The 24,799-nt window shown below is 36.4% G+C and overlaps 1 long non-coding RNA gene across 1 annotated transcript in view; it reads left to right on the top strand.

Annotated features, from left to right (window-relative positions):
- The first annotated feature begins 21,803 nt into the window (after positions 1-21,803).
- Positions 21,804-24,799, top strand: part of LOC113969376 — an 80,802-nt gene continuing 77,806 nt past the window's right edge. The window contains exon 1 of the long non-coding RNA XR_003534838.1: positions 21,804-22,972. This is a non-coding gene — a long non-coding RNA (uncharacterized LOC113969376). The remainder of the gene's footprint in view (positions 22,973-24,799) is intronic.

The raw sequence follows: 24,799 nt of genomic DNA, 5'->3' as shown, positions 1-24,799 counted from the left end.
ATAACAAATGTCCCCTGGACCTCCTCCTTTCTTATTATGCCCAGTATTTATTGCTGGGCAGATGTCGTAAGGTATGGAATATCCCTGTGGTCAGTTTGGGTCAGCTGTCCTGGCTATGTCCCCTCCTAAGATCCTGCTCACCCCCAGGCTCCTGGTGAGGGGGGAATGTTGGGGGGGCAGCCTGGATGCTGTGGAAGCCCTGCTCAGCAGCAACCAATACACTGGGGTGTAATAAACACCTTTCTAGCTGCCAATGAGAAACACTGTGAAGACTGGTATGGGTAAAATTAGCTCTGTCTCGGCCAGACCCAATATACATCATTTTCATGTTGTGTTCTACTCTTTGCTTCAGATCTTATAAAGAGAAGAAAAATTATGATATATAGTTAAGGTTCAGAGGTACAATTACAGTACTGTTGCATAGGAGTACATATTGTTTTTTCTCAGATTTGGATCTTCAAAATAAACACACACACAAAAAAGGAGTACTTTTACATGCTGCATTACTGCAAGTGTTTGCAGTACAGTTTGTTGCTACAGATTATGATCGAGGATAACAGTATAAAGTGTTCGAAAATGAACTGCACAGTTTAGTGGTGAATGCATTCATTAGTGGATATTAAAAAAGAACATTGACAAAATCTTTGGGTCAGGAAGGCATTTAGCTGCTCATTCCCAGGAACTGTTTGAGTGAAGCTAAAAAGGATTGCCCAGTGCTCACCTTGTTCTCAAATTCTTTTTTAAGCCTCTGTAATAAGCCATTTAGTCCAGGAAAAAGTTTTCATGGTGCACTTCCAATTCTCCAATTGCAAATATATCTCTTCATACCTGTTATTCCTTGTTCACCTCCCTCTCTCCCACATCCTTAATGTTTTGGGAGTCTTGAAAACAAACACTGCATTTTTGACATCAAAGAAATTATCAACACAGGCTTTGATGAGAACAATACTGTCAAGATGTAAGTATGTAAAGAGCATGTATTACTCTGAGATTCTTGAATATGAAAGGATCTACATTATTTTAATTAAAATAATGTAGACCTTAACTGACATTACTGCTCAACTTATAATTCCATTTCCAGTACTTTTAACTATGTCAGCTTCAAAACAAGCAAGGCAGGAGAAAGGGTAAACATCTGCAAAACATCCATATGAAGATAACATTGGTGTTTATTGAAAGAGTTGGTCAATGAAACTGTTTTTTAACAAAACTAGAGAAAAAAACCATATAAATTACAATACATTTAACACTTATGTGTAATAAGATTGGTCTGTAAACCACATCCTGAATAAAATTATTGCATAAGCAATACATGATGCATAATAAATGAAAGTACTTATTGATTCGTGCTCTATAGTAACAATATCAGTAGCATCTTGAGTTTAAGACTTGGAATGAGTTCTTCTATTACAATAGCTTGAGAAAATGCCACATTTTTCCCATAAATTTCTATTCATTTTGTAGGAGTAAAACAGCAGGTTAATGTATAAAGGTTTAATGAATGTGCATCAGGTGAATAGATAAACTATTTAGTGAATTAAAAAATCAAACAAAAAAAACATTTAGAAAGAGGCTTCCTTGTGACTTCATGTTCACCCTTTGGGATACATTTGGAAGTATACAATATATGAAATATGTCACTTCTCTTTCTGACTAGCAAGAAATCTAAAACGTAAAAGCAAAGACATAAAAGCATTTGAAAACTTGGCTTGAGTTTAGCTCTGGATGGATAAAGACCTCTGTCATTGGAATTGTTATTTATTTTGGAACCAAGCTGTTCGTACCTAATTCAAACCAGAACACAAGAAGATTACACACTTGTTGGGTCATATGCAAATCATGCACTGATTGCAGCACAAATTTCCTATGCACTCTCAGTTGTAAATTTTTGTCTTGGGAAATTTAGAAATATTGGAGGAAGTCCAATAAAGAAAAGAGCCCTATTTTCCTGACACAAGACATGCAATGATTTGTTTGATGAAAAGTAACACAAACGCTGCTTGGGTGACTACATTTGTATGTCTTTGGCTACTGATTACATAATCTCCTGTCCAAACCAAAACTTTAAAATCCCAGGAAGGAGATGAATAATGAGCAATAGGGTGGCTGAAGGCAGGGTTACTCAAAGAACAAATTACAGGCTTGATCAGCAGTCAAGGGGAGAAGCTGCAGTCATGCAACATCTTTAGTATTCTCACAGGAGAACTCTAAATGCCTTCACTCTTCTCAACACATACACATTTCTCTGGCGTTTTTGGGGGCAGCTGCAGCACTGTATTACAGTTTCAAGCCATGAACTATCTTGGCATGCCTGATTGGCCTAAGAGAATTAGAGCAAAATATTATTCAGTTGAGTGCAGTTTGATAAAAACTATGTAGGTATCAATGAAATTTCCCAAGTAAGCTGTTTTTGCCTAGAGGCCCTACAGTTGATGACATGATGCTTGGCTTCTCTTCACAGATTTGCCACTGACCTGTCTTGTGACCCTCTTTAGTGCCTCCTTTCTTTCCCTTCCGCCCAGATGTCTCCTTAAATTAGATATGTGTCAAGGAAGAAATTATCCCTTTCAGTGCATTTCCATGCAATTTTACCAATCAAACATTGATTTTGGCTGCAGGTGATTTTATGCTTCTAGGAAAGGGAACTCTAAATCCCTTGCCCCCAAAATCCCAACACTATCACCAAAATGACCAGAAGCTGCAATAGAGAAGATAGGTTATACTGGTACAATTATGTAAGTATATTAACATGGATTTTATCTGCCTTTAACAGATAGTGGGATGGGAAAAGATCATAAAAGCTTTTCTTGACTCTAACACGCTTTAGCACACTATTCTGTTCTCTGATCAATCTTTTAAATGTATTAATAAAATCATGCTGAAAATGTCTTCACTAGCATCATTTTTATGTCTTCATCTCATAAGGGAAAGAAAGCCCTTGTCACTAGAGAAGCCCTGACAAGGCTTGTCATCTTTTTCCTTGTCTTTCTTTTCAGTGTCACTGGATTCCATTGCAGGTACTGATAATTTAATAGCATGTCTTTCATACTGGGATGCAGCAGATATTGTCTTCTGTTCTCACACTAAAAGACTGAAAGAAATCCCTGAAGTATAGCATAGAGTTACTGTGAATCCATATTATATATAAGTGTAGGATAAAGCTAAAGACCTATATATAACTGGTATAACTTTCTTTGTTACCTTTTCCCTTTCTTTTTTAATTTAATACTTGACCTAAGAAAAAATATGTATGATCCAAGGAGAAACAGGAAATCAGAAAAGAATCTTAGAACACCCATCCATTAGAATAATAACAACTGATTTTAAACAGCTCCATGCCACAAATTTAAAAGACAGTTTACACATCAGGACAACTTATTTTCTGCAACTTCCACATTATTATCTGTGGTGTTCATGAAACATAGGTAGATGGGGTTTTAATACATTCTTTTGCATTTTATGTTTGTTTCTGTTATCTGTGTTAATAACTAATTGCTTTTAAATTCCGTAAAATAAGGCCTGACAGAGGGTTACAAGGCTTCCTCAGTAACATTCTCCAATTATTCTTTGCATATCTCTATCTTCTCTTCCTTTTGCTGATTTCTTCTTTAAACTAAACAATCCTTCTTTTCATTCTTCCTTATGTATCTAATAAACTGTCACTTGAACTTTTAACACAGACTACAAATAAAATGAATGTAATATTCTAAATGTGACTGTCTTATTGATTTAACCTGACATTAAAAGAATTTACTTCTATCCTGTCCTTTAATCAACCTCACAATTCCTTTTTGAAGCAAAACTCTTGTTGAGCAAGTCATTTTATTAAACTCCCTACAGTTCAACTATGCCTTCTTATTGAATAGCTTTGAAGAAAGCATAGTGCCCACCTACTATCAGTTTTAAGCATTTATGTAGTCCTCGGTTTAATTTTTTTTTGTGTTCATATTTCAGCTGCTGCCATTCCTGTAATATATGGCACTGAGACATGAGATATATATGGAAGATTTTTCTATTACACTGTTTCAGAAATAAGTGATAAAAAATATACTGTCATCTGTTCTTTGAGGAGATGTGCTTCTCCAGTCAGCCTGAAAAGACTCTACATTTGGTGAGAGAAATGATTTTCATGTAGGAATCTGACCGTGGCCACCACAGGAAAAATCTGCACAGACCTGGACAAGCTGAAAGAATATGAAAACCAGCAGGTTAAATGGGATTCTGATGTGTGTTAGTGCAGCTTTGCTGTTGATTGTCGGGGCTGAGGGCACCGATGGGACTCCCTATCCCTGCCCAATCCCTTGGGAATAACCCCAACCCACCATGGCTCAGGACCCAAGTCCATTCCCCTGGGCTGTTAGGGGATGTTGATGTTCTCCAGCCCCCCACAGCTCACCCATGGACCCAATGGCCTTCTGGCCTTGGCCCATCCCAGTCCCCAGGGAGGTGCCCAGTGCCCCTTGGCCACCCTGCTCCTGCCTGGGGTGGAGAACCCCCAGCTCCCTGGCCATCAGCCTGAAGAGTCCCTGACATTAGTAACTGAGGCCACAGAGGAACTTAACTTGAAAATCCCAGTAGTGGACACCAGGATGTGATGAGGAGCATGTGGGTAGGATAAAACAGGAATACCTGAAATCAGACTCCCAGCAGTGTGGAGAGGCAGGCGTGACTGAGGCCCTGCTGGGTCTATTCTTTCCATACACATCTAATCTTCACATCTCAGAAACTTCTGCTTCTAGAAATGACACAGGAAGAGGACATTTAATTAAGACAGACCTGTCTAGATTGTGATCTGAATGTGTTGCCAGATGAACTTTAGCAAAACAGACTAAGACTTCTTAATTATTTACCCAGAGGGCAATTAGTAAATATTTACCACTTAAAGTCTAATTAAAATAGAAGCAAGAGTACAGTCAAGTTAAGCAGCCTGTCTTGGAGGTCATTCCAGTGCTTTTTGGCAAAAGACATTATGGGAAAGACTTGCAGATAAGCAGATCTGAATGCTGACTGTAGCAGACTTTTTTTATTACAGCATGTAAATCATTTAACTCTAATCTCGTTAATTGGCCTTGATCAGACTTATGTGTTTTTCCAGGAAAAAAATGGTGTGTTACAATACCTGAAGACAATTTAGATTTGTTTTTTGTTTTCTTTTTTAAGTCCCAGAAGTTGGAGAAAGGAATGCTGGCAGGCTGATATATTATGCCAGTTGCAGTGAACATAATGGGTACTTCTGAGGATGGGTAAAATGATGAGAAGGGTTTTCTAGGACCCCAAAAATGTCTTCAGATATGTGTTGTGAGAAGATAGATTAGTTTTAAATAGGGTGGTCTTCTAGACATGGGCTTAAGCCAAAACCTTCTTCTGGAGCAATTCCAAACACATCATAGAATATCCTGAGTTGGAAGGGACCCATTAGGATCACTGAAGTCCAATTCCTGGCCCTGCACAGGACTGTTCCCAAGAGTCATACTATGTGCCTGAGAGTGTTGTCCAAATGCTTCTTGAGCTCTTACAGGTTTGATACCATGATCACTTCCCTGGGGAAACAGTTCCAGTGCCACATGTGGAAATTGAATCACCATCTGAGCTCACACTAGGAGGACATTGGGAATACAAGCATCATGCATGCACACCAAAATCTGAATCCTAAAACCCCTGTACATTGGAGAAGTAATTTGCATGAATCCTTTATCAGATCTTTCAGTCTCTTGGAACACAACGCTGGTTCTACAATTAAATATCACTGTGTCTGAAGAGATTTATGCCTGGAGAAATTTATGTGTATTTTATAAAATGGGGGTTTGTTGAGATATGCGTTTATCTGTTGACAGTTAGGGAAGAAATCAAACCAATATACTGATTTCTGTAGTTTCTGTCTGTTGTGTTTGTCCCTAGGGATATGTTTTGCAATTAAATATTATCATAAATCTGAATGGAGCAATAGAAAGGTTCTCCCTGTTCTCCCCCCACAAAAAACACTTGCTGAAACTGAATAGAAGTTTTGAAATTTCTACCTCAGTAGAATTAAAGAAAAATAATCCTTTGCTCACCTGAATTAATATCTTTAAAGTTCTGCTTTACTCTTTATCATGTCACAGCAGTAGCATTCTGACCATAACTAGCCTTTTTACTCACTATGAAACTGATTGTTTCATAAATTCACAGAGATGGGAGAGATTTATGTAGGAAATTAAGGACAAAAATCCTGTTTGCCAGTTGAAAAATCAAATTGTATGGATTGTTCCAACTGCTGACTAGAGTATAAGAGAAACTGGAAAAAAGCTGGTGACTTAAAAGAATAACTTGAGTGAACAGGTATGTGTTAAGTTGTTAGTACAGAGGTTGTTGAGCCCTTGAGGGAAGTCCTTGTCTTAATGTTTATATAGATAGCATGAATAACAATAAAAAAAAATAGCATTCTCTTGACCATCTCATTGTTTCACAAGCGCTGCTCCATCTTTTGGTACTATGGGCTGGGTAAGTAACAGGTAAACATGATCCAAATGAAAGCAGTGAAGATGGGTACCCTGTCACATTTTTCCCCCCTTCTTTTGTCTTGAATAGATTCATAGATTCTGCAGAGAATAGGTTGGGACATGGAGTCCCATGGAGCTTTGTTTCTCGCTTGGAATGCAATGTTCCACGTTACAGCAAGCACAGGTGCCATTTCAGTACAGCAGCACTTTAACAATAGCCCATTTCCATATATTTCAAGGGGGGGAGAAACTATTGTTTATTAGAAGAATTCTAAGTAATTGGCAGCCGTCACCAATTCTCCAGCTGGCTAAGTGCTAATGTGTTATTAGCTGAATCTCTGAACATTTTGTGAGCATTATAAATAGGCATAGGGCAAGTTGTTGTTTTTTATAATGGAAATATTAAAATTAACATACGTATATAAGTATATAAATAACACACATGCACGTATATTCCAGTAAACATTCACTGCATTTTATTACAGAGCTTCTCTTGTTGGATTGTGCTCTGAGCTATGTAATTGAGGATTTCAGATGGGAATTGATGTGAGACTGATAATGGATTTGACATGCTGTGACTCTGACTTTAATATGTGAACGAAGCTATCAATGGGGTTTCCTATGCAAAAGGAGGAACTCAATATTGTATTGTAGTTTCTTTCTAGAAGCTTGAAAAATGTTGGATTGTGGCCTTTGGTAGTCAGTTAACAACAGCCAACCTAAAGGTCATAAAAAGAATGGAGCTACAGCTCTGATGGAACTATCAGACTACAAGTGGAAGAAACTAAATTAGTCTTTCCATTCGGAATAAGTACTTTTAAGGATGATTTCCTTGAAATGGAGTTTTAAGAGAAGGTTGAACTAATCACAGTATGATAGTACTTGTTTGACCTGAAAAGTATCGGTCTACTTAGATAGGGTGAACAGTTATAGTGCTATTATTTGAGCTTAATAAATGGGAAGCCAACAACTCACTTCTAGCTTAAAAAGAGGGAGGTAAGAGATTCCTCTATCAAGTCAATTTACTGCTTGTTATGTCAGCACATTAAAAATTAGTCTCATAATTCCAGTGTGTTTCTTCCAAGAAATTTTTAATAAATTAAATTATGGAATTGAATATCACCATTCAGTTCTTCCTCTTGGGGCCTCAGAGCAGGACCTCTCCTCAAATCAGGAAACAATTTAAAGCATTTTCACCATTCTTGTATTTCATGTGTGACTTCACTGTAAATATTAAATCATTTATCTGAATTTAATGAAACTTGCAGCTACAAATTACAGAAGAACACTCTTCCATTGCACACATTTTTAGGTTTCCAAACTGCTCTCCTCACAGATTGTGACTGTGACAGTCATAGTCAATTTTGCTCCTATCTATTCAAATGTTTCTCTTGCCTTTGATATTTTCAAAGGTTATAGGATGGCAATGTCTTTCACTTTGGGTTGACCTCTATAAAATCAGTTGTTTTTTATGGAATGTATAGTGGAGCTGTGACCTCAGAACTGTAATATGGCAGTAAGAGACATCTCACTTAACCTCAGTTTATACCAGATATCTAAATTTTACTTCTTTATTTATCTGAACTCTCTCAGTTGTCAATGGGCAAAATTTACAATGTGATCTATTCTAGTTGTTTTAGGCACCTGTCTTAGGTTGGGAGGCAAAATCACTGGGTCGTTATCCAAATGCTAAAGAAACAGGTCTCTGACTGGACACACACTTTAGCTATCTATACTTAAAGACATGTAAAGACAGCTAAAGATACATGAGATTATTTTTTAATATGTGCCCCACACAGTACAAACCCCGCAAAAAATCTAAAACATGTAGATTGCTCTTGGTTTGCATTATTCTTAATCACTGTAACTTTATCTAAATGAAGAGATTCTTGTGGAAACACCCTTATGTGCATAGCTTAGATGTCATACAGACATTTAAACCCAACATTACAACATCAGCTCTCAGGTGTTGGGACACCAGCTGGAATTCGCAGCCCTCAGTAACACACACAGTATTCACATCATCTGTATTAGGTGACTAATTCAGGAAGAATTAAGAAGACGAAGGTAAGGGATTAAACTCCTTATAGTCAGTGGGGAGAGGAAAAAAGAGTCTTTTGTCAAACTCTTCTACCTTTTGTATGAAGTAATGAAATAATTATTGGACTGGGGGAGAACCTTAATAGTTTAGAAATTGGAGAGAGACTTCACCTGCAAGTGGTCTTACATTTTAAATAAAATCGAGCATTTTCAATTACAGTGCAAATGCTTACCTGAAAACACTTAACCTTGGATTACAAAGCAATATGGTCTTTAGATTCAGTCCTCCAAATCACAAAACAACCTGGAGATTCAGCATCATCTGGCTTACCAGAGATACCAGTATTTACATCTCTGGGATTCAAGAAAAATTCTCTAACCATTAACTGTCTTGGCAGAATAAGAGCTGTCTCCCTTAACCACCAGCAAAGAGGAGGAATGTTCAGAATTTTCTTATCAGAGAAGGACTGTACATTTTACTAGGGCTTGGGATAAGTGCCAATACATGCAGAGCCTGCATAAACAAAGGTTCTGCTTGGGAAAGTGCAAAAGAACTGGGGACCATTCCTGAAACTAGTAGGTGTATCATTTCGAGTAGTTTTGTGAATTTTTAAGTTTAGGTACATATAGTGAAAGTTTTATGTATAAATAAAAATGTATGTATAAAATGTAATTCCACAGTAAACAAAACCTGTATTCTTACAGAATCAACACAAGGGATGAGTCACTGCTTTCAGGGAACACCCCTCTCATAGCTTTCCCACATTGCTAAGTATACAAAGAAACTCCCCTTCAAAATATTTCCCACCACCTGGGAGGGTTAAAACATCCTAATGGTAATGGGAGGAGAAAAGACGTAGGAGATATTTCAACACAATTCAGAAACAGACACTACCTTTTCTCCAAACGTCTTCAAGGTTTTCTACATTTTCCAAGAAAGCCTCCCTTTTTTGCAGTATTAACCACCTTGTGACCATAAGTTTTCTTTGCAGCATATTATCTGAGAAGCAGAAAGAACTAATGTCAATAAGGATGAGATAAAAGTCTCAACAAGCACTGTTCTCCTCTCCTTATATGACATGAAACTAAATCCTGCAATAGTTTGCCTAATATATTAGACAAACATTTATAATACTGATACCAATAACACACTGTCAGAGTTTTATATTAAATATTGACTCATGTCTTGCTGAAACAAACATGTACAGAAAGAAAAAATGGTCAGATATAGAACAGAAAAAAAGACTTATATCAAAAGTTTAATTTCCAGATTGCTTGTGTACAAGACAAAACATGCTTAACTTTCTGCAAATAATAGTTGCTTTTTCTCTCCTTTTGTAATAAAAATAGAAGTGATTTTACTTCAACTTAGTGTTCCAAACTGTGCTCTTATACTCACATTAGAAAAAGAAGTTGAGTTTTCAGGAGTTATTACAAAAATCTTAATCTCAGATAACCCTCTAGCTATCATTGCCTAGGTATCATTTACGTTATATATATTAAAAAAAAAAAAAGAAGAAGAAGAAGTTTGACGTTTGGAGTGTTTTCTCACTGGTTTAACCCAGAGAATTGAAGTGACTCAGCTGAACTCTGTAGGTGTTACAGCACTGGCAACACAGTTGCTTATGTATGTCCAATGTCTAATGTTCCTCATGATCTTCTGAAAAATGATGCTTTAAATGGAAAGGAAACACCACAGTAAATCATGGGTCAAAAAGCAAGGACTCAGGAGAAGGTATATCCCTGAGTGATTTCAATGAGACATTTAGAAAAATGGGAGATTAGTAAAATACTTTCTATAAGCAAGGTTATGCTTGGATTTTCAAAGGAACGTTATCCAGATAATTTCAAACTGTGTTTTCTAAATGCCAATCTCAAAGCATATTTTAAGGACACACAAAAAAAAAAAAAAGCACAGCTACATCTCACACGCTTAAGCAACAAGAACAACTCTGTAATGTAGGACTTCAAGTAACTCAGTTATAATGTGAATTTAAAAACAAGGATGATCTCTTGAGATTCCAGTATTTGAGTTTATAAGGATAGACAGTGAAGTATAGTGTCCTTTCATGTTCATGGTCCTCAGACATATTAACTCACATGGGGAGAAAAATAGTTCATCCATTCTGAAGGGTGAGGAACAGCTGAGCCATGGGAGGGCTGGCTTTGCAAGAGAGGCAGAACAAGTTAACTTTAATCAAGTAAAGTCCAAATGGAAATTATAAAGGAGTTAAAGAAATGTCTCAAGGAAAAGTATTAGGATAGCTGCTCCTAAATAAAATTCTTTTTGTCATGAGTTTTATTTCAAGACCATCATATCTGATTCTCCAAGAATTTGCAAACACCAAAGCTATCTCAAGGCTTGTTAATAGAATGGGGCGTATGAACCATTACCTTTCTTGACAGCTCATACTTTCTTAGCAGAAAATAGTAAACCTTTGTGTAGACCCAAGATAGGGCTAATCCATTGCTTAGATGAGTCATCTCGTATATTTTGTTGAAATGACAAGAGTACACCCAGTGCCCTGGCTAGTTAGACATTAACCAGGAGTTAAATGCATAATTAACTTCAACCTCTATTAGTTTAGTTTTGAAGAGATCACATTCCAATAAGTATCTGTTAATCTTTTATTTTTGCAGAGTAGACAACTCTGCTTCCTGTAAGTCCAGTAGACACCCAAAGCAGGAAAGAAAACACAGGAGTTGCTGCACAGGTCAACCCAGAAGACTATTTGCTTGTTTACCCTGGTGACAAGCTCCAAATTCTTCAACAAAAAGTTAGTACAAAGAAAACTGCACCCAGAAAGTAGCCTATTCTTAGGGTTATTTTTTTCCATTTATTTAAGAAGAAGAAGGTGGTGTAGGAGGAAAACAATTTTTGTATCCCTTTCAAAACACTTCTTAGTAAACATTATCATTGAATGCCTAAGTATTTGCAGCCTCCATGACCTTTATTTTGAAACCCAAGATTTCAAATCTGGATTTTAAGGCATGCCATATCCCAAACATAGGTAGCCAATTCTAAAGAGACATCTGCTCCTCAGAAGAATTCAGATGGCAACCAAGACACGAAACTTGGAACCCTCCAAAGCTGCACAGAAGATTACAACAAGTTTATTTCCAAATCATGGCTTTTCTGTCTTCCTTTAGGAGTTCCAAAGGTATTTTACTGATTGGTCCTATCAGTATTTTTCAGTTGTCAAAACCTAAAGGGAACATTCTCAATCCTTGAGCAAAAGCTCTGCTCACTGTAGAATACCAGGCATGGGGCTCACACAACTGTTTCTGCAACAAGGCCCTTTCCTCCCTGTGTAGCCTCAGAGACCCGGCAGCCCACCAGTGTGTTCTGTAACACACACATCAGGAGCTGAAGTTATGAAGGAGGGGGTCCAACCCTTATCAAAAGCTACATACAAAATCGATGGTCCAGCTCTAAGCAGCAGCTTAGTATTGTGGGTTGCTACTCTCCCGTGAGAGAAATTCTTCCTGCAACATGTCCTTTGATGTGAGCAATGTCTTTAGGGTCTGAGGCAATGCTTTATTTGGTCATATGGTGAAGCGAAACAACGTTGTCTAAGATAACCACTTTGGGAATCTGTTTTCGCACAAACCAGTGAAGAAAGCCACACAGCCAACAGGAAAACTCTTCTTTATTGCTGTTATCTAAAGTCATAATCTAGTTATACCACTCAACATGACAAAAAGATTGAGTCTTTCAAAAGCATTCAAACTCATTAGTGTTGTTGAGATGTCTTTAGATGGAAGAAACTATATATTGTGCTTTTTACAGTTCTCCAGAGGATATACCACTAGTGTGATTTACTCTCAAAGAAAATCATTGCTTTGACCAGTGGCCAACAGAGAAAAATTTGAAGCAATTTTTTTTCCCCATCAAACTGAAGCTAATTATACAAATTAATTACTAAAGTAGGCTCAGGAGTTCGTGTTTTACTGAATGCAACTACAGGAAATATCCTTGGAATAGCTACGGTCAAGTAGATGAGTTTCAATTATAACATAAATGTCAGGAACAAGAAATGCAGATGGAAACCACAGATAAATCAGGAATGCAAGATAAAAAATGCTTTTGCAATCTGTTAGGGTTCAAACATTTTACTTTTCCAGCACAAACATCACATTACTAAAATTAAGGTGGGAGTTAATGGTGCTTACAAAACCAAAATACAACAATTCTTCTATCATGATCTTTCTATTTAATTCCTGTTAAAGAAAGGTTGGAGAGGAGGGGTTGCTCCAAAATTGGTGGTTTTTGGAAAAAAATTAAGAGTTTCATATCATCAGAATTTCCAGTAATTTTGAAACACCTTTTCATCCTGCCTTAGAACAGAATGGTAAAACATGAAAAGTTGTCAAACACCAAATTGTTCCATGTGTGCTAAAAATGAGGAAATGCTGTTTTCAGAGATATGGTACTTCCTCAGCCCATGAATCTTGTTCTTGTTGAACTAGATTTTTATTATCTTAGACAAGCAGTATCTTTCCATATATTCTAATGAAAAAGGAATTCTGCAACAGGATTTTTCCTGATATTTGGAAGGCCACAGCCACTGCATCTGAGAGCTAATCACAGTAAAGGGAATTTCCTAACTAATTCTATACCGTTCTAAACGTAGTCACCTAAAAGTTAGACCCACTTCCAGAAAAGAGATTTCAGCAAATAAAATGTACAGTTTGGAAGTCTCCTGTATTCATAAATGCTTATAGTCAAATACGATAAGAGTGTGTGATAGGCTTTAGGTGAAAACTTTTCATAGAATGTCTCAAGAGCTGCTCAACTGCTCCAGTTGCCCTTTATTTTTGAGTGGAACTGTGAGAGCTTGATGTCTTTCAGGACTGAGCCTGTGGAAAAGTCATCTTTCCCACACTGCATTAAGAAGGGAAGACCTTCTTAAACTGGGACTGCAGCTCTAGCGCAGCAAAAAGTGTCAATACACATAGTTTGCCCAGAGCTTACGAAGTCACTCCTCCATGTAACACAAACCACCTCACAGTTCTGTGCCCTGAGTAGCTCACAGGCAGCATGACATTTATTCTCTACTGAATCACCAAGAGCACAGATAAGAAACCTCCTGATGTTATTTGTATAAACCTGTTGCCTCACTTTACAGTTTCTTCAGTGCCCAGGTGTAACTGTGGCCAAATGGTTGAAGTTCTACGTGTGCACAAGTGAATCATTGCTATGGTGTTTGGACAGACATTCATCCCAGCAGGTATAAGGTTAGGAAATACAGCATACTTGACTTTGCCGTGCAGGTCTCTGATTCATAAGATCTTATCTACAAGCCAGCCCTCCCCTTTACCCTCAGACAAAGCAAAGGAGACAAAACTGGGTGTGTTAGGAATTCCTCTTTCATTAAATACTTTGGGAAATGACAGACAAATGCTCCCCTCTAGTGAAAAGACTAGTGGACTAATATGTCAACTAAGTGAGCAAAGCAAAAATGTGCTTACGTGTGTGCATGTGCATGCAAATAGAACCCATAATTGCACATCTTGCATCTAAACTGACATACACTATGCCAGAATATGTTTTCCTTCTTTCTTGGATTTGATTTGTACTTCAGAGCAATACTTTGCTAAGAAGCAGTAGTAAATGGCTGAGTATTGTTAATAATTTCACAACTTCAAAAGCATCTTACAAATGCATTTCTCATTACTTTTTTTCCTTCTGCTTTTGTTAATGCTGTCTTTCTTATGTGTCTAACAAGAAAAAACCAGAGCAGACTGAGAAAAGAAAATCAACATCTATTGTTATCATAGTGATAAATCAAGAATACGGGCTTATGTGCTTTTCTATTAAGCAAAACAAAGTATATTCTTAAATGCTACAAGACTCCACAGGCATTTCAAATACACTACAAAAAAAATTAAATAGAAAAAATGTATAGAAGCTCTGACTACACTAAAAACATTTGTCTTGTCCTTTATGTAGTGTAATTTTGAAGTGCTGAGCTTGCAGAAATAAATATGCTTATTTTAAAAATTTTATTAAAGCAGAATGGAAAATAAATGATCTTTTGTTAAAGCCTGTGAAAACAATTCCATGGTGAGACATACTATTATTAGAAATGAAAGTGGAGGGGAAAATTTTAAAGAATATTCAAAATAAGATTTTGTGTGCCATTAATGATAAATAAGCCTTGAAAAAGTTCCTTTTTGCTCATAGAATATATGCAGTCGGCTTACAGAGATCTCAAATTACCTTTGTAATTTACAGGACAGATTTTTGTTCTGAGTGTTATCCTCTTATTTCCTCATGAATTTATTACTGGTGACCGAACAGTGAATACTAGAACTGTGCTCTGGAGTTATAACTGATCATATAAATCAAATTAAATAATTTCTATTTCCTGACTAAATATATGAAACTGTTAACATCGTGTTATATGATTTGGAAAAGCCTTTGGGGGCATGAAATTTCTTTGGGAGGAGAAGTAGCAGATAATGGGTATTGAAAGTTTTTTAAACATTTTAAACCTCTTTTCTTTCTAGGCAATGTAAGCCTTGCCTTAGGGATAGTTCCTAGAAAAAAATTAGACTACTCCAAAATTGAGTGGCTGAGAGCACACTGGTTTAAATTAATTTTCCATTGTCAACCCTCATAATGTAATTATATATGCTTTTGTGGTCTCAGTTGTAGAAAATGGAGAGGATTTTAGCATTTTGCATGAAGTACTCAAAAGTTTGGTCCTCTGCTTGACTGAAACATTTTCATCATGAAATGCATCAATTCCCTTTGGTGGTCACCTGCACCCTTTGGAGAGATGGACCTACAAAATGAATGAGAAGACAAAAGGAATATTTGCAAGACATTTTCCATGTGACTTAGTGTAAGAAAAGACAATTGCAAGCCATGGGGATATTTCAGGCTGATACCCTTACGTGGCTGACCCGATGAGTACATTGAGTAACCGGCCACGCTCACACTCCCAACACATTCCATATTTTTGGATAAGTGTGAAAGTGGTTAAAACTAACATTGCAATGAGCTGTGTGTAAAGACTTAGTAAATATAGATCACTGGCAAGGAGTCTAAGGAGTTTAATCTTGACCACTCCTGGTTGTCATCTTATACACTTTGGTGACTGAAGACATTTTCTAAAGAACAGAAGATCATAAATTATGCAACGGCCAGAAGAAATGTTGGGGACGATTACAGGAGAAAACTTTCCATTTTTCCTTTAAAACTAAATAAAAGTCCCAGAACAGATCTGTCTTTGAGGCCTAAGGCTTCTGTTCTGACAAATACTTGAACGTGACTTTAAATGTTCATTTCTGATGCATAACTACTGAAGGAAGACAGTATAACTCAGATGTTGACTGGAAATTTATGAGTCAGGAAGGTAGCTATAAATGTATTTTCATAAATATATAATGATCAAAGGTGGGGGATGTGTGCACTTTTTACTGCTTTGTATTTAGCCAATTTATTTTTAATTATTTGGATTTTAAAATCTTAGTCTGTGTTCTGGAGAGTGTATTTGTACAAATTACAGAGAGTTTTGTATTTGTTGTTCAAGTCACAAGCTGCTGTGGATTTGTGACAATGTGTAGGATAAGGTCCTACCCTGTTTGGTTAGCCACTAATAGAGTGTTCTGCTTATATTAGAAAATCTTTACCTAATTAGTAATATTGTAAACTGAATCTGAAGTTTCAAAAATCACAGTGCTTTGGCAAAATAGTAGTAGTTGTAAGTTACTAGTTAAATAAAGTCAAATGTTTCACTGAGGATAGAAAGCTTCAAGGAGAAACAACAATTTCACAGGAGAGAGACTTTGATGGATTCTGATTTTCAAAACAGATTTCCAGACCTAATTTTCAAAGGAGCATTCAAAGAAACCCATTTAGACTAGATGACACCAGAAAATACTTCTATCTTTCTAAGACATAAAAATTGGGTTTTGAGTGCAGTTGCAAATGAAAAAAGATCACTCTCTTAGTGTAGTATAATTTAATTCAATTTCATCTCACAGAAAGAGCAGCTGAAATGTGATTAAAACACAAGAATCAATGAAAACAAGCTGCAGTAGGGCATCAAGACTGATTCTCCTCTTACTTGTGATGGTGTAGTTTGGCAGTTGTTGAATTTGTACCAAGAGTCTTCTTTGAGGAACACTACTTTTAGTTGTTTTTTCTGTCCACAAAAAGATTCCAGGTGGAGAAAGACATCAGTGTATTCCATGAAAACAAATGTTGTATTTATATTAGAGTGAGTCTTGATACTTTTAACTTTTCAATCATTATTAATGTTTTTGTTTTAAGCTTCTGAGATTCTCAAATCACAACCATTTCTGTCTAATAAAATGGAATTTAGGAATCATATACTATGCATCTACACTTAGATGCATAGAAACTGTTTATGTTAGTCCTGGAAAAAATAAAAAACTATTTCTAACCCGCCTTAACAGCCACACATCCTGCTGATAAATAAATGAACACATTACCCCCACAGGAGACTCCAATATTTCTGATGATCCTGGAGTATGTTGTACACATGCAAGAGACATTGGTCCCAAGCAAGCACAAACATCATTATTTCTAAGCCAGCAACATTCTCCTCAGCTTTACTGAGTAAGTCTGTCATGGAAGGTTTTGTGTTAGGGTGTCAGTTCTGAATTGGATTGTTTATACATATATATATATATATTCAGTTATTATAAGCATTGCTTTATTAACTGTAGCACAATAACCCTTCATCCTATGAGAATTTAAAAGGTGCTTTAAGAGAAGCCGACCTTCAATAACTTATCTACTCACAGTAATATCAAAAGACCCTCAACCAAACACACTTTATTGATATTTCCACAGTCTTTCTTTATACAGACATGGAAAAACAGGCGCTAATACTCATTCACTATTTCAAGATTGGAGATAACATTAGCACCCAGCCTTCCCAACCTACACTTCTATCTTAAGAGACTGTAAACTTACTTGAAATATGTCTAATAATAAGTTATCACCACAAGCAAAACTCTTTGCTGCAATTTCTTCATTGAATATTATACTTTTTAAAGAGAAGAGATAATGTATTTATTTGAAATAATGTGATGGGGTGTGAAAGAAGTGCAATTAGAGTTGCCAAAAAATTTAGGATTTGGTAGGCATAGCCAAAAATAACCATCAGATCAAAACAGTACTTTTGGCAGTACTCAGAATTTTTAGCTTTGTATAAAATTATGCTCCGTTACTATATGCAAATAAAAACAAAATTTTGTTGAATGTGTTTGCACACAAAAAGACACATTTCTTTATTACTACAAAGTACAATAATGTTTTTCGCACACAGTGCACAAGCTAAACTATTTTCCTAATGCCTTACCCACATCCCTCTAAACCTATTGAAAAGGTTGCCCCTGGCTTCATCAGGGGCCGGAATCTCACTCTTTGATGCTACAGCTCTGAGTTCAGGGTACTATGAATCCTAAAAGTCATGCTGTGTTTCCAGGTACTTTAAAACCATAAATCCATATTTAATTAGAAGTGCATGAAATGCCGTAGAAGATAGAATCTCTCTTCTAAAAATGAAATAAAAAATTGGGCCTTTAGCTTTGTTCTCTGACTCTGGGCCATAATTTAATTAAAACTGCATATCATATGCTAAAAATCTCATTGACAAGTCTAAGTTGAGGAATTGAGATTCCTTGTGGTACCTCAATCTGTGCTTTCTATTTTGCTGTCGTATTGTTCCATATTCTTATCCTGTCCCCCACCCCCTGCATCATGCTCTCCTTCCTTTTTTGTTTCTCATTAACAAAGTGAATTCCTTTGAGATTTAATGATGTAGTGTTGAAGTTTGAACACTGGCATCTTACTGTCTTAATGGATATCTTACTTGACAGCTCTGTGAATTTTAGCTCTCTTCTTTAATAGCATATATTTGTGGGAAAAAGCTGGCATCGAATTTAAGTGGAGGGAGCTCAGGCAGGTTTGAAATGGAAACCTAGCTAAAGTAGCTATGATTTCTTCCTACTGCATTAGAAACTGGAGTAAGCTTGAGACATTAAAAAGAAAACAGTGTATCAACGATGTAACTGGAAAGTCTGTCCTTTATATCAAACACCACAGCATGATATTCATATTTTATTATATAAATTTGTTATTTCTTTTTACAGCAAAGTTATGGACAATGATAACACCACAGTAGATCTTTCGTTTGTCTCTGGGAGCTTCTGTGTTAACATAGGGAAACGTTTGTCCTTGAAACCATGGAATAGCTTTCGTATTTTCGCAGTGATAGTCTGGGAAGTGCATTATCATTAAAAATATTGCAGTTCACAAACAATTGTAAGTGCAATATCATTCCCAGTCCCTAGGACGGAGAGTAATGGTGGCATTTCAGACCTTTCTCAATCCAGAGGGATCATCTTAGATAGCACAAAACAGTAAATGTTTGTGATCACAAGCTATTTAAAGTACCTACTGTGAGTTTTCAGTGTTGGCATGCATTCATATATCAGCCATTGAGTGGGAATATGGATATGACAGAAGGCTGTTCATTGACAGGAGACAACTGGAAAGCTTGTACTATATCTACCTATACTATGTAAACTGAAGTTATTAATCTATCTGGAAAAGTAAAATACAACTTCCCTTATTAAGAAATATTATTCTTATATAAACGTGATGTTGTCATAGTCTTAATTTACATTAAATTGGCTGATGATTTGGAACTGGTCTGTAGAGAAGTAAATTCACATGGATTTTCTGCATAATTAGATCTACAGTGTCTCTCAGACACTGGACTCATGTGTATCGTTTGCAGGAGATATCTCAATATAAGTATTTCACAGCATATTTCCTCCTCACAGCTGTACTTCTAAAGCAGCACCCACAACTTCTGTTCTTGAAAAATTGCATTTTCTTTCCAATGGCTGAATTCTGCAAGTAGGAAAATTCATCTCTACCCACTCCCTCTCCCCTCTCAATTTTCAGACAGAATCCAAAGCCTGATGATACCAATGAAAATCCATTCATTGACTCATAGGGCTTTTAACCGTGCAACATCTTATACAGTCCCTGGTCACTGTGCTCCTCACACAGGAGACCAGCCAGATTAGGTGTTCAGGATTCATGGCATTCAAAAATAACCCAATGGATAAATCAGGAAGCAGATCCCACAATCCTTTCGGTATGTTTTCAGTTAAAGGCTTGCTCAAATTCATATACATATCTACTCACAGAAATTATGCTGTAGTGAACTCTATGACAAAAATTCTAAAACAACACTGGAGTGTTTCTTACAAGAATTAATGAGCTGAAAGAACTGATGTAAAGACTGGAAAAAGCAGAAGCAGAATCTGTCCCTGTTAACTAAAATCAGGGAAGGATTTGAGTTGAAGAGAAAAAGAAGAAAAGTATTTTTTCTACTGGAATAACCTCTGGGAACATAGCAAAAAAGGTTTGCATTTTTTGAGGTAGTTAGGTGTTTAAAGGTAAAAAAAAGACACCAATAAGATGGATTTTTGTGAATACCACAGGATTAAGGGGTAAGAAACAAGCAAGGGACTATGAGACAGTCTCACGAAGCATGAAACTAAACAATTTACAACAGCAGGGGGATGGGGCCTTGCTTCTATGTGACAGTTTTCATCTGCTTAACAATTCACTTTCTGCTGATAATTATATCATTATTTGGAGTTCTAGGTTTGGCTTATTTTGTAATAAAATCCATCATGTGACAAGTAAAAACCACTTTTGTTTTAAATTAATTACAATGCAAGAAGAACCTCACATGTTTCTGTTTCAATAATTCTATTTTCAAAACCAATAAACAAAAAAAATCACCCTTATTATTATTGTTATACAGTATGTGATTCTCATGTTTCACCACTACTGTCAGTGTATTCTAACATAATATTTTTCTGGGTTTTAGTTTTGATTCCATGGTATTTTTAATAACGAGCTTATCATGCCTTTTTTTTTTCATTGTACTATTTTTCTTGTGATGTTCTCCCTCCACCTGTGTAAGATGCATATTTGCCTCCTCTATATGAGGAATTGAAATGACTGGTGTAGACTTGACATCTGTTTATTTCTGTGTGAGAAATCATCTCCTGCCCTTAGAATTTGATTAAAAATATTTGCTCAGGCACACGTTCCACTCAACAGAAGGATCCTGGATTTCTAGTGACTGTGAAATGTGGGATACAGTGCCTTGAGAATGTTGCATTTTCATACATGGTCATTGAAAATGTCTAACTTTTAGAATGAAGCTCAGAATATCATAAGTCTAAGGACATAGGTCTAGTGGAAAAAATTGCAATGCACATTCCCCATCTTCAGCAAATGCCTAACAAGGAGAGGTTGGAGAGTTAAAGAGCTGAGATTCAATTCCCTGCTTAGCTTTTCCCTGTGACTCTGGACATGCTGCTTAGGTATCCATAATTGATAATAGAGGCTTGTTTCCAACCAAACGTTAGCTTGGCTACCATGTAAAAGGGGATCTCCTTATGCTGTAGGATGTGGAAAATGTAAATATCTGCAAAATTCTGAGATGATGAGACACAAAGGCCACTGAGAATGAAGAGAGAAAAGGACAGAGAAAGGGAAGATATACCAGTTTATTACTTTCTATAGTAATGATACTTGTCAAACATTCCTCAATGTCTGAGATTTCTGGTGTTGTTTGTTGTTTTTTTTTTACTATCATCAGATGAGTGAATATTACCTTTATGCAAAATGAGCCAAGATTACAATTTTTTTTTCAAATTAAAAATAACCTCTTAATTTTCAACTTGTGTTAAAGGAACCTTTTTCAAGAGTTCTCTACTCTCTTGCCATATAATCGAAGTGAAGAAATGAAAAAGTACCCAAGTACGTCAATCATGCCAAAGTCAAGGAAATCAAGATTTGGCCTTCTACTTTCATTTGATAGAAAAACTGTCACAACTGTCTCCCAAATAAATTTTATAGAAGAATAAAGAAAACTGGACTTCAGTTTAGTTTATGTTCCTCTCAGGAGGTGTCTTTACTGATACCGTCTGTGCTCTGCACTCACGGGGAGCAATGTGACTTTGTTTTTCATAGTGATTTACTCCCTTCTAGTCCAGTGTTCAGCCACTTGGTATTTCTGTATAATCAGAAGTTCTACTTAGCTTTACTTAACAAGTGAGAAGCAGAACTGGCACACAGACTCTCAGTAGTCTGTAGTGTATTAATCAGTACAATTCTCCCAGTTTTAAGCAGACAGTTATGCTATTTATTATAGCAAAGTAAGGAAGAATTAGTAAAAATGGGGCAATGCTTGTAATTCTTCTGCATATATCTAAAATATTTCTTTGTGTGAACTCACTTTCATCACTTAATATTTGTGTCTCAGTTATTTGCCTTTTCTTTGACTGTTTTAGAACGAGGGCTTTTCTGTTCTTGTCTTCACAGCTCATAACTTTTATTACTAGGATCAACTCTCTTTCCTTCTCACCACATTTTTAAGAAACCAGATTTTTATGATGTGGTAAGTATTACTGAGCACAGTATAAGTGAAGTCTTGCCAGAGATTTCATTACTACTTCCTTACGTTTACATCCTACATTTATAGCACTATGTTGGCTTTTAAATTTATTCCTAAAGTTCTCTAGACATTTATGGACAGAAGACCACTATTATATCAAAATTCTTGAGAACACGCTTTCCTCTGCTTCATTTCTACGCTCTCCTTGGCTGTATTTATAAAAAAAGTGTATTTTAGGGGCATTTTTATTGTGATTTAGAGAAAATTTTTTCCGCATTTACAAACTTATATTCAAGGAATTGAGCAAGGTCACAAGGTGTTTTTCTTTCCTTATTTTTTTCTCTAAGGTATTATTATGTAGAGAAACCATGGTAAGGAATTACCATCTTATCTGATATACAAGTTTGTCCTACACTGAGTACCTGATAAAATGAACCAAGTACGTCATCAGAAGACAGATGATTTTGTGGCTAAGGCTCAACCCCCATACACTGAACTTTATAGCACTTTTACAGGCTTCCTGTGGGCTTGTATATATTGAAGAAAATGTTGTGTCATGAAGAAATCCTTGGGTTAGTGCCAAACCAAGGCTGCATGTCCACGATGAATAGTGCAGTGCTGGAAAGACATATTAGCTTGAGACTTAAAAGCAATACAGTTGTACTAGCCCGGAGATAATGAGCTTCTCAGCAAGGTGTATTAGCTGTAATACAGCACTGATGGAAATATCAACTCCCAGTTTTGAAGATAGCCTGGTTGTGGGTCCACCCAACTCAAGACAGCTTTGAATATTCCTTGTTCTGCCAGAGGAATATTTTTTCAGGGACTTTCAGCAAGTGATTTCACTCAGTTTCTGTTACTTTGCTTCCTATTACTCTTCCACAATATTATTATTTTAGAAAATTTATGGAAATTTGTTGCTCTCTGCAGCTGATCTATCTGGAAATCCCTTTCTTTCTATGTATTAGAATAGGGCCTTGAGTTATAGAATCTGAACATCACTTTGAAACAAATAATAAACAACAATCAAAATGGTCAGAGGCTGTGGATAAGTAAAGACTGTATAGCACTGTGAGTCAGTGGTCAAAATAGCACTGGTAGTCAGTAAACCACCAGAAAACAGAAAGCAAACAGAAGAAAATGTATGTGTTTTTAAATAGATGTTTGCCCACTCATGCAAGACAGGAAACAAAACAATATGATGAAAAATAAAAGCAATAAGTGAACATTGTAGTTTATTTTAGTTTTTATTTTGTTAACAACACAAATCCCCACGTTATTGCAAAACTTATGTTATTAAATGGGGTTTTTTTCCAGAGGTTAGATAATTTTTTAATTATAACAGGCTGAGAAACTCTACTCAGGCTATGCTTTAATTAAGAAAGGCACCACAGAATATCTTTCCAGAAAAAAAATGGGGATAACCAAGATAGTTTCTTTGTAATCTAGACTAACTTCCAGACAAAACCTGTTATAAATTTTTAGCCCTTTACAAGCTTCAGAGAACCTATAAAAAAGCTCATCTAAAAACTCTTTTGGAATAATCATCATCACCATCATCATCATCATTCAAAAATACATATTGTATGTTTCTAATATAATAATATAATAATAATAATATTTAATTTATAAAAAAATAACAATACCTCTCTTTACAGAAGCCTGTGTAGTGTATCTAGTTCACCTTAGAGAAGGAGTCCCTGGTCTTACCTGGCCTTTTTTTTTTCTTTGACACAGCTATTTCACATTTGTCCATTGTAGTGCAGGGGCAGATGTACCTCAAAGGTCTTTTCAAGACTACTTAGTAACCAGCAATGGTTAAAGCCTCAGTGGAGTACACAGAGCTCTGCTAAATGTTTCTTTTTTTACCCCAGGATAGCCTGTTTGGAATGAAATATAACAGGCTGACACAGCTGAACACCAAGAGACCACTTTGCTACTGTAGAATATGATTAGTTTATTATCATTCAACAAAGGCAGCTGCCTCAATGCAAACCACTGCCACCCCCCCCCCCCACACCCCAATTTGCCCAGGAGGGCTGAACTGTGAGAACTTCACTGAAATCAGTGTAAGGCACTAGAAGCTCACACCCTGTGTGTCATTCAAGGCTTGTCTCTCCATCAGTGTAATAAATACCTCATGAGAAGTGTTCTGGGGCTCTGGTCCAGTACTAACTCAGAAAGCATGACAAATCCTGAGTCACTAACGCCACTTCTTTTAGTACATGAGTATTTAGGCATTGCCTTTTCCCTGCAAGTCTCCCTTCTGAGTATAGCTCAAGTCAAACTATTTAAAGTTAAAAGATTGGAGACCAGCCTTGCTTTTACTATATTTCCTCTAAAGGTTTCTATTCTCTGTGTTTTAGTTGTGCTAGTTTTTGTTCATGCAATGAAATAATGTTTCATCTTTCTTTTTTTTTCCTAAAATACACCAAAATAAACACTGAAATGTATAAAACAACCCTATGTGGTTAAGGGAAACCATACTCTTACCTACTATGGTTAGAACTTAAAAAGGGGAAAATTAATTTCAGTGCACTAGAACCGATGCTTAGAGATTTATACTGTGGTCTGACAGACAGCTACACACAAACCACGCCATTATCATCCCAGCTAAGCAAAGCATTTGGACTTTTCATGGCAGAACAGCAATAGTAATTGATTGCAGGTGTTTCAGGTAGTGAGCAGCAGTGGGATACTTCGCTCCTTCCTCCTGCCTCAGACAGTACCACGTCAGCAGGAGGATGCATTGGGCTGGTCTGTTTGTCCAGGTACTGAACTCATGACATGTCTGGAAAACAGCTAACA

Source organism: Neopelma chrysocephalum, unplaced genomic scaffold (genome assembly GCF_003984885.1).
Source record: "Neopelma chrysocephalum unplaced genomic scaffold, ASM398488v2 Primary Assembly neopelma1_72, whole genome shotgun sequence".
Classification (NCBI taxonomy): Eukaryota; Metazoa; Chordata; class Aves; order Passeriformes; family Pipridae; genus Neopelma; species Neopelma chrysocephalum.
This window is presented reverse-complemented; position numbering and strand designations above follow the sequence as displayed.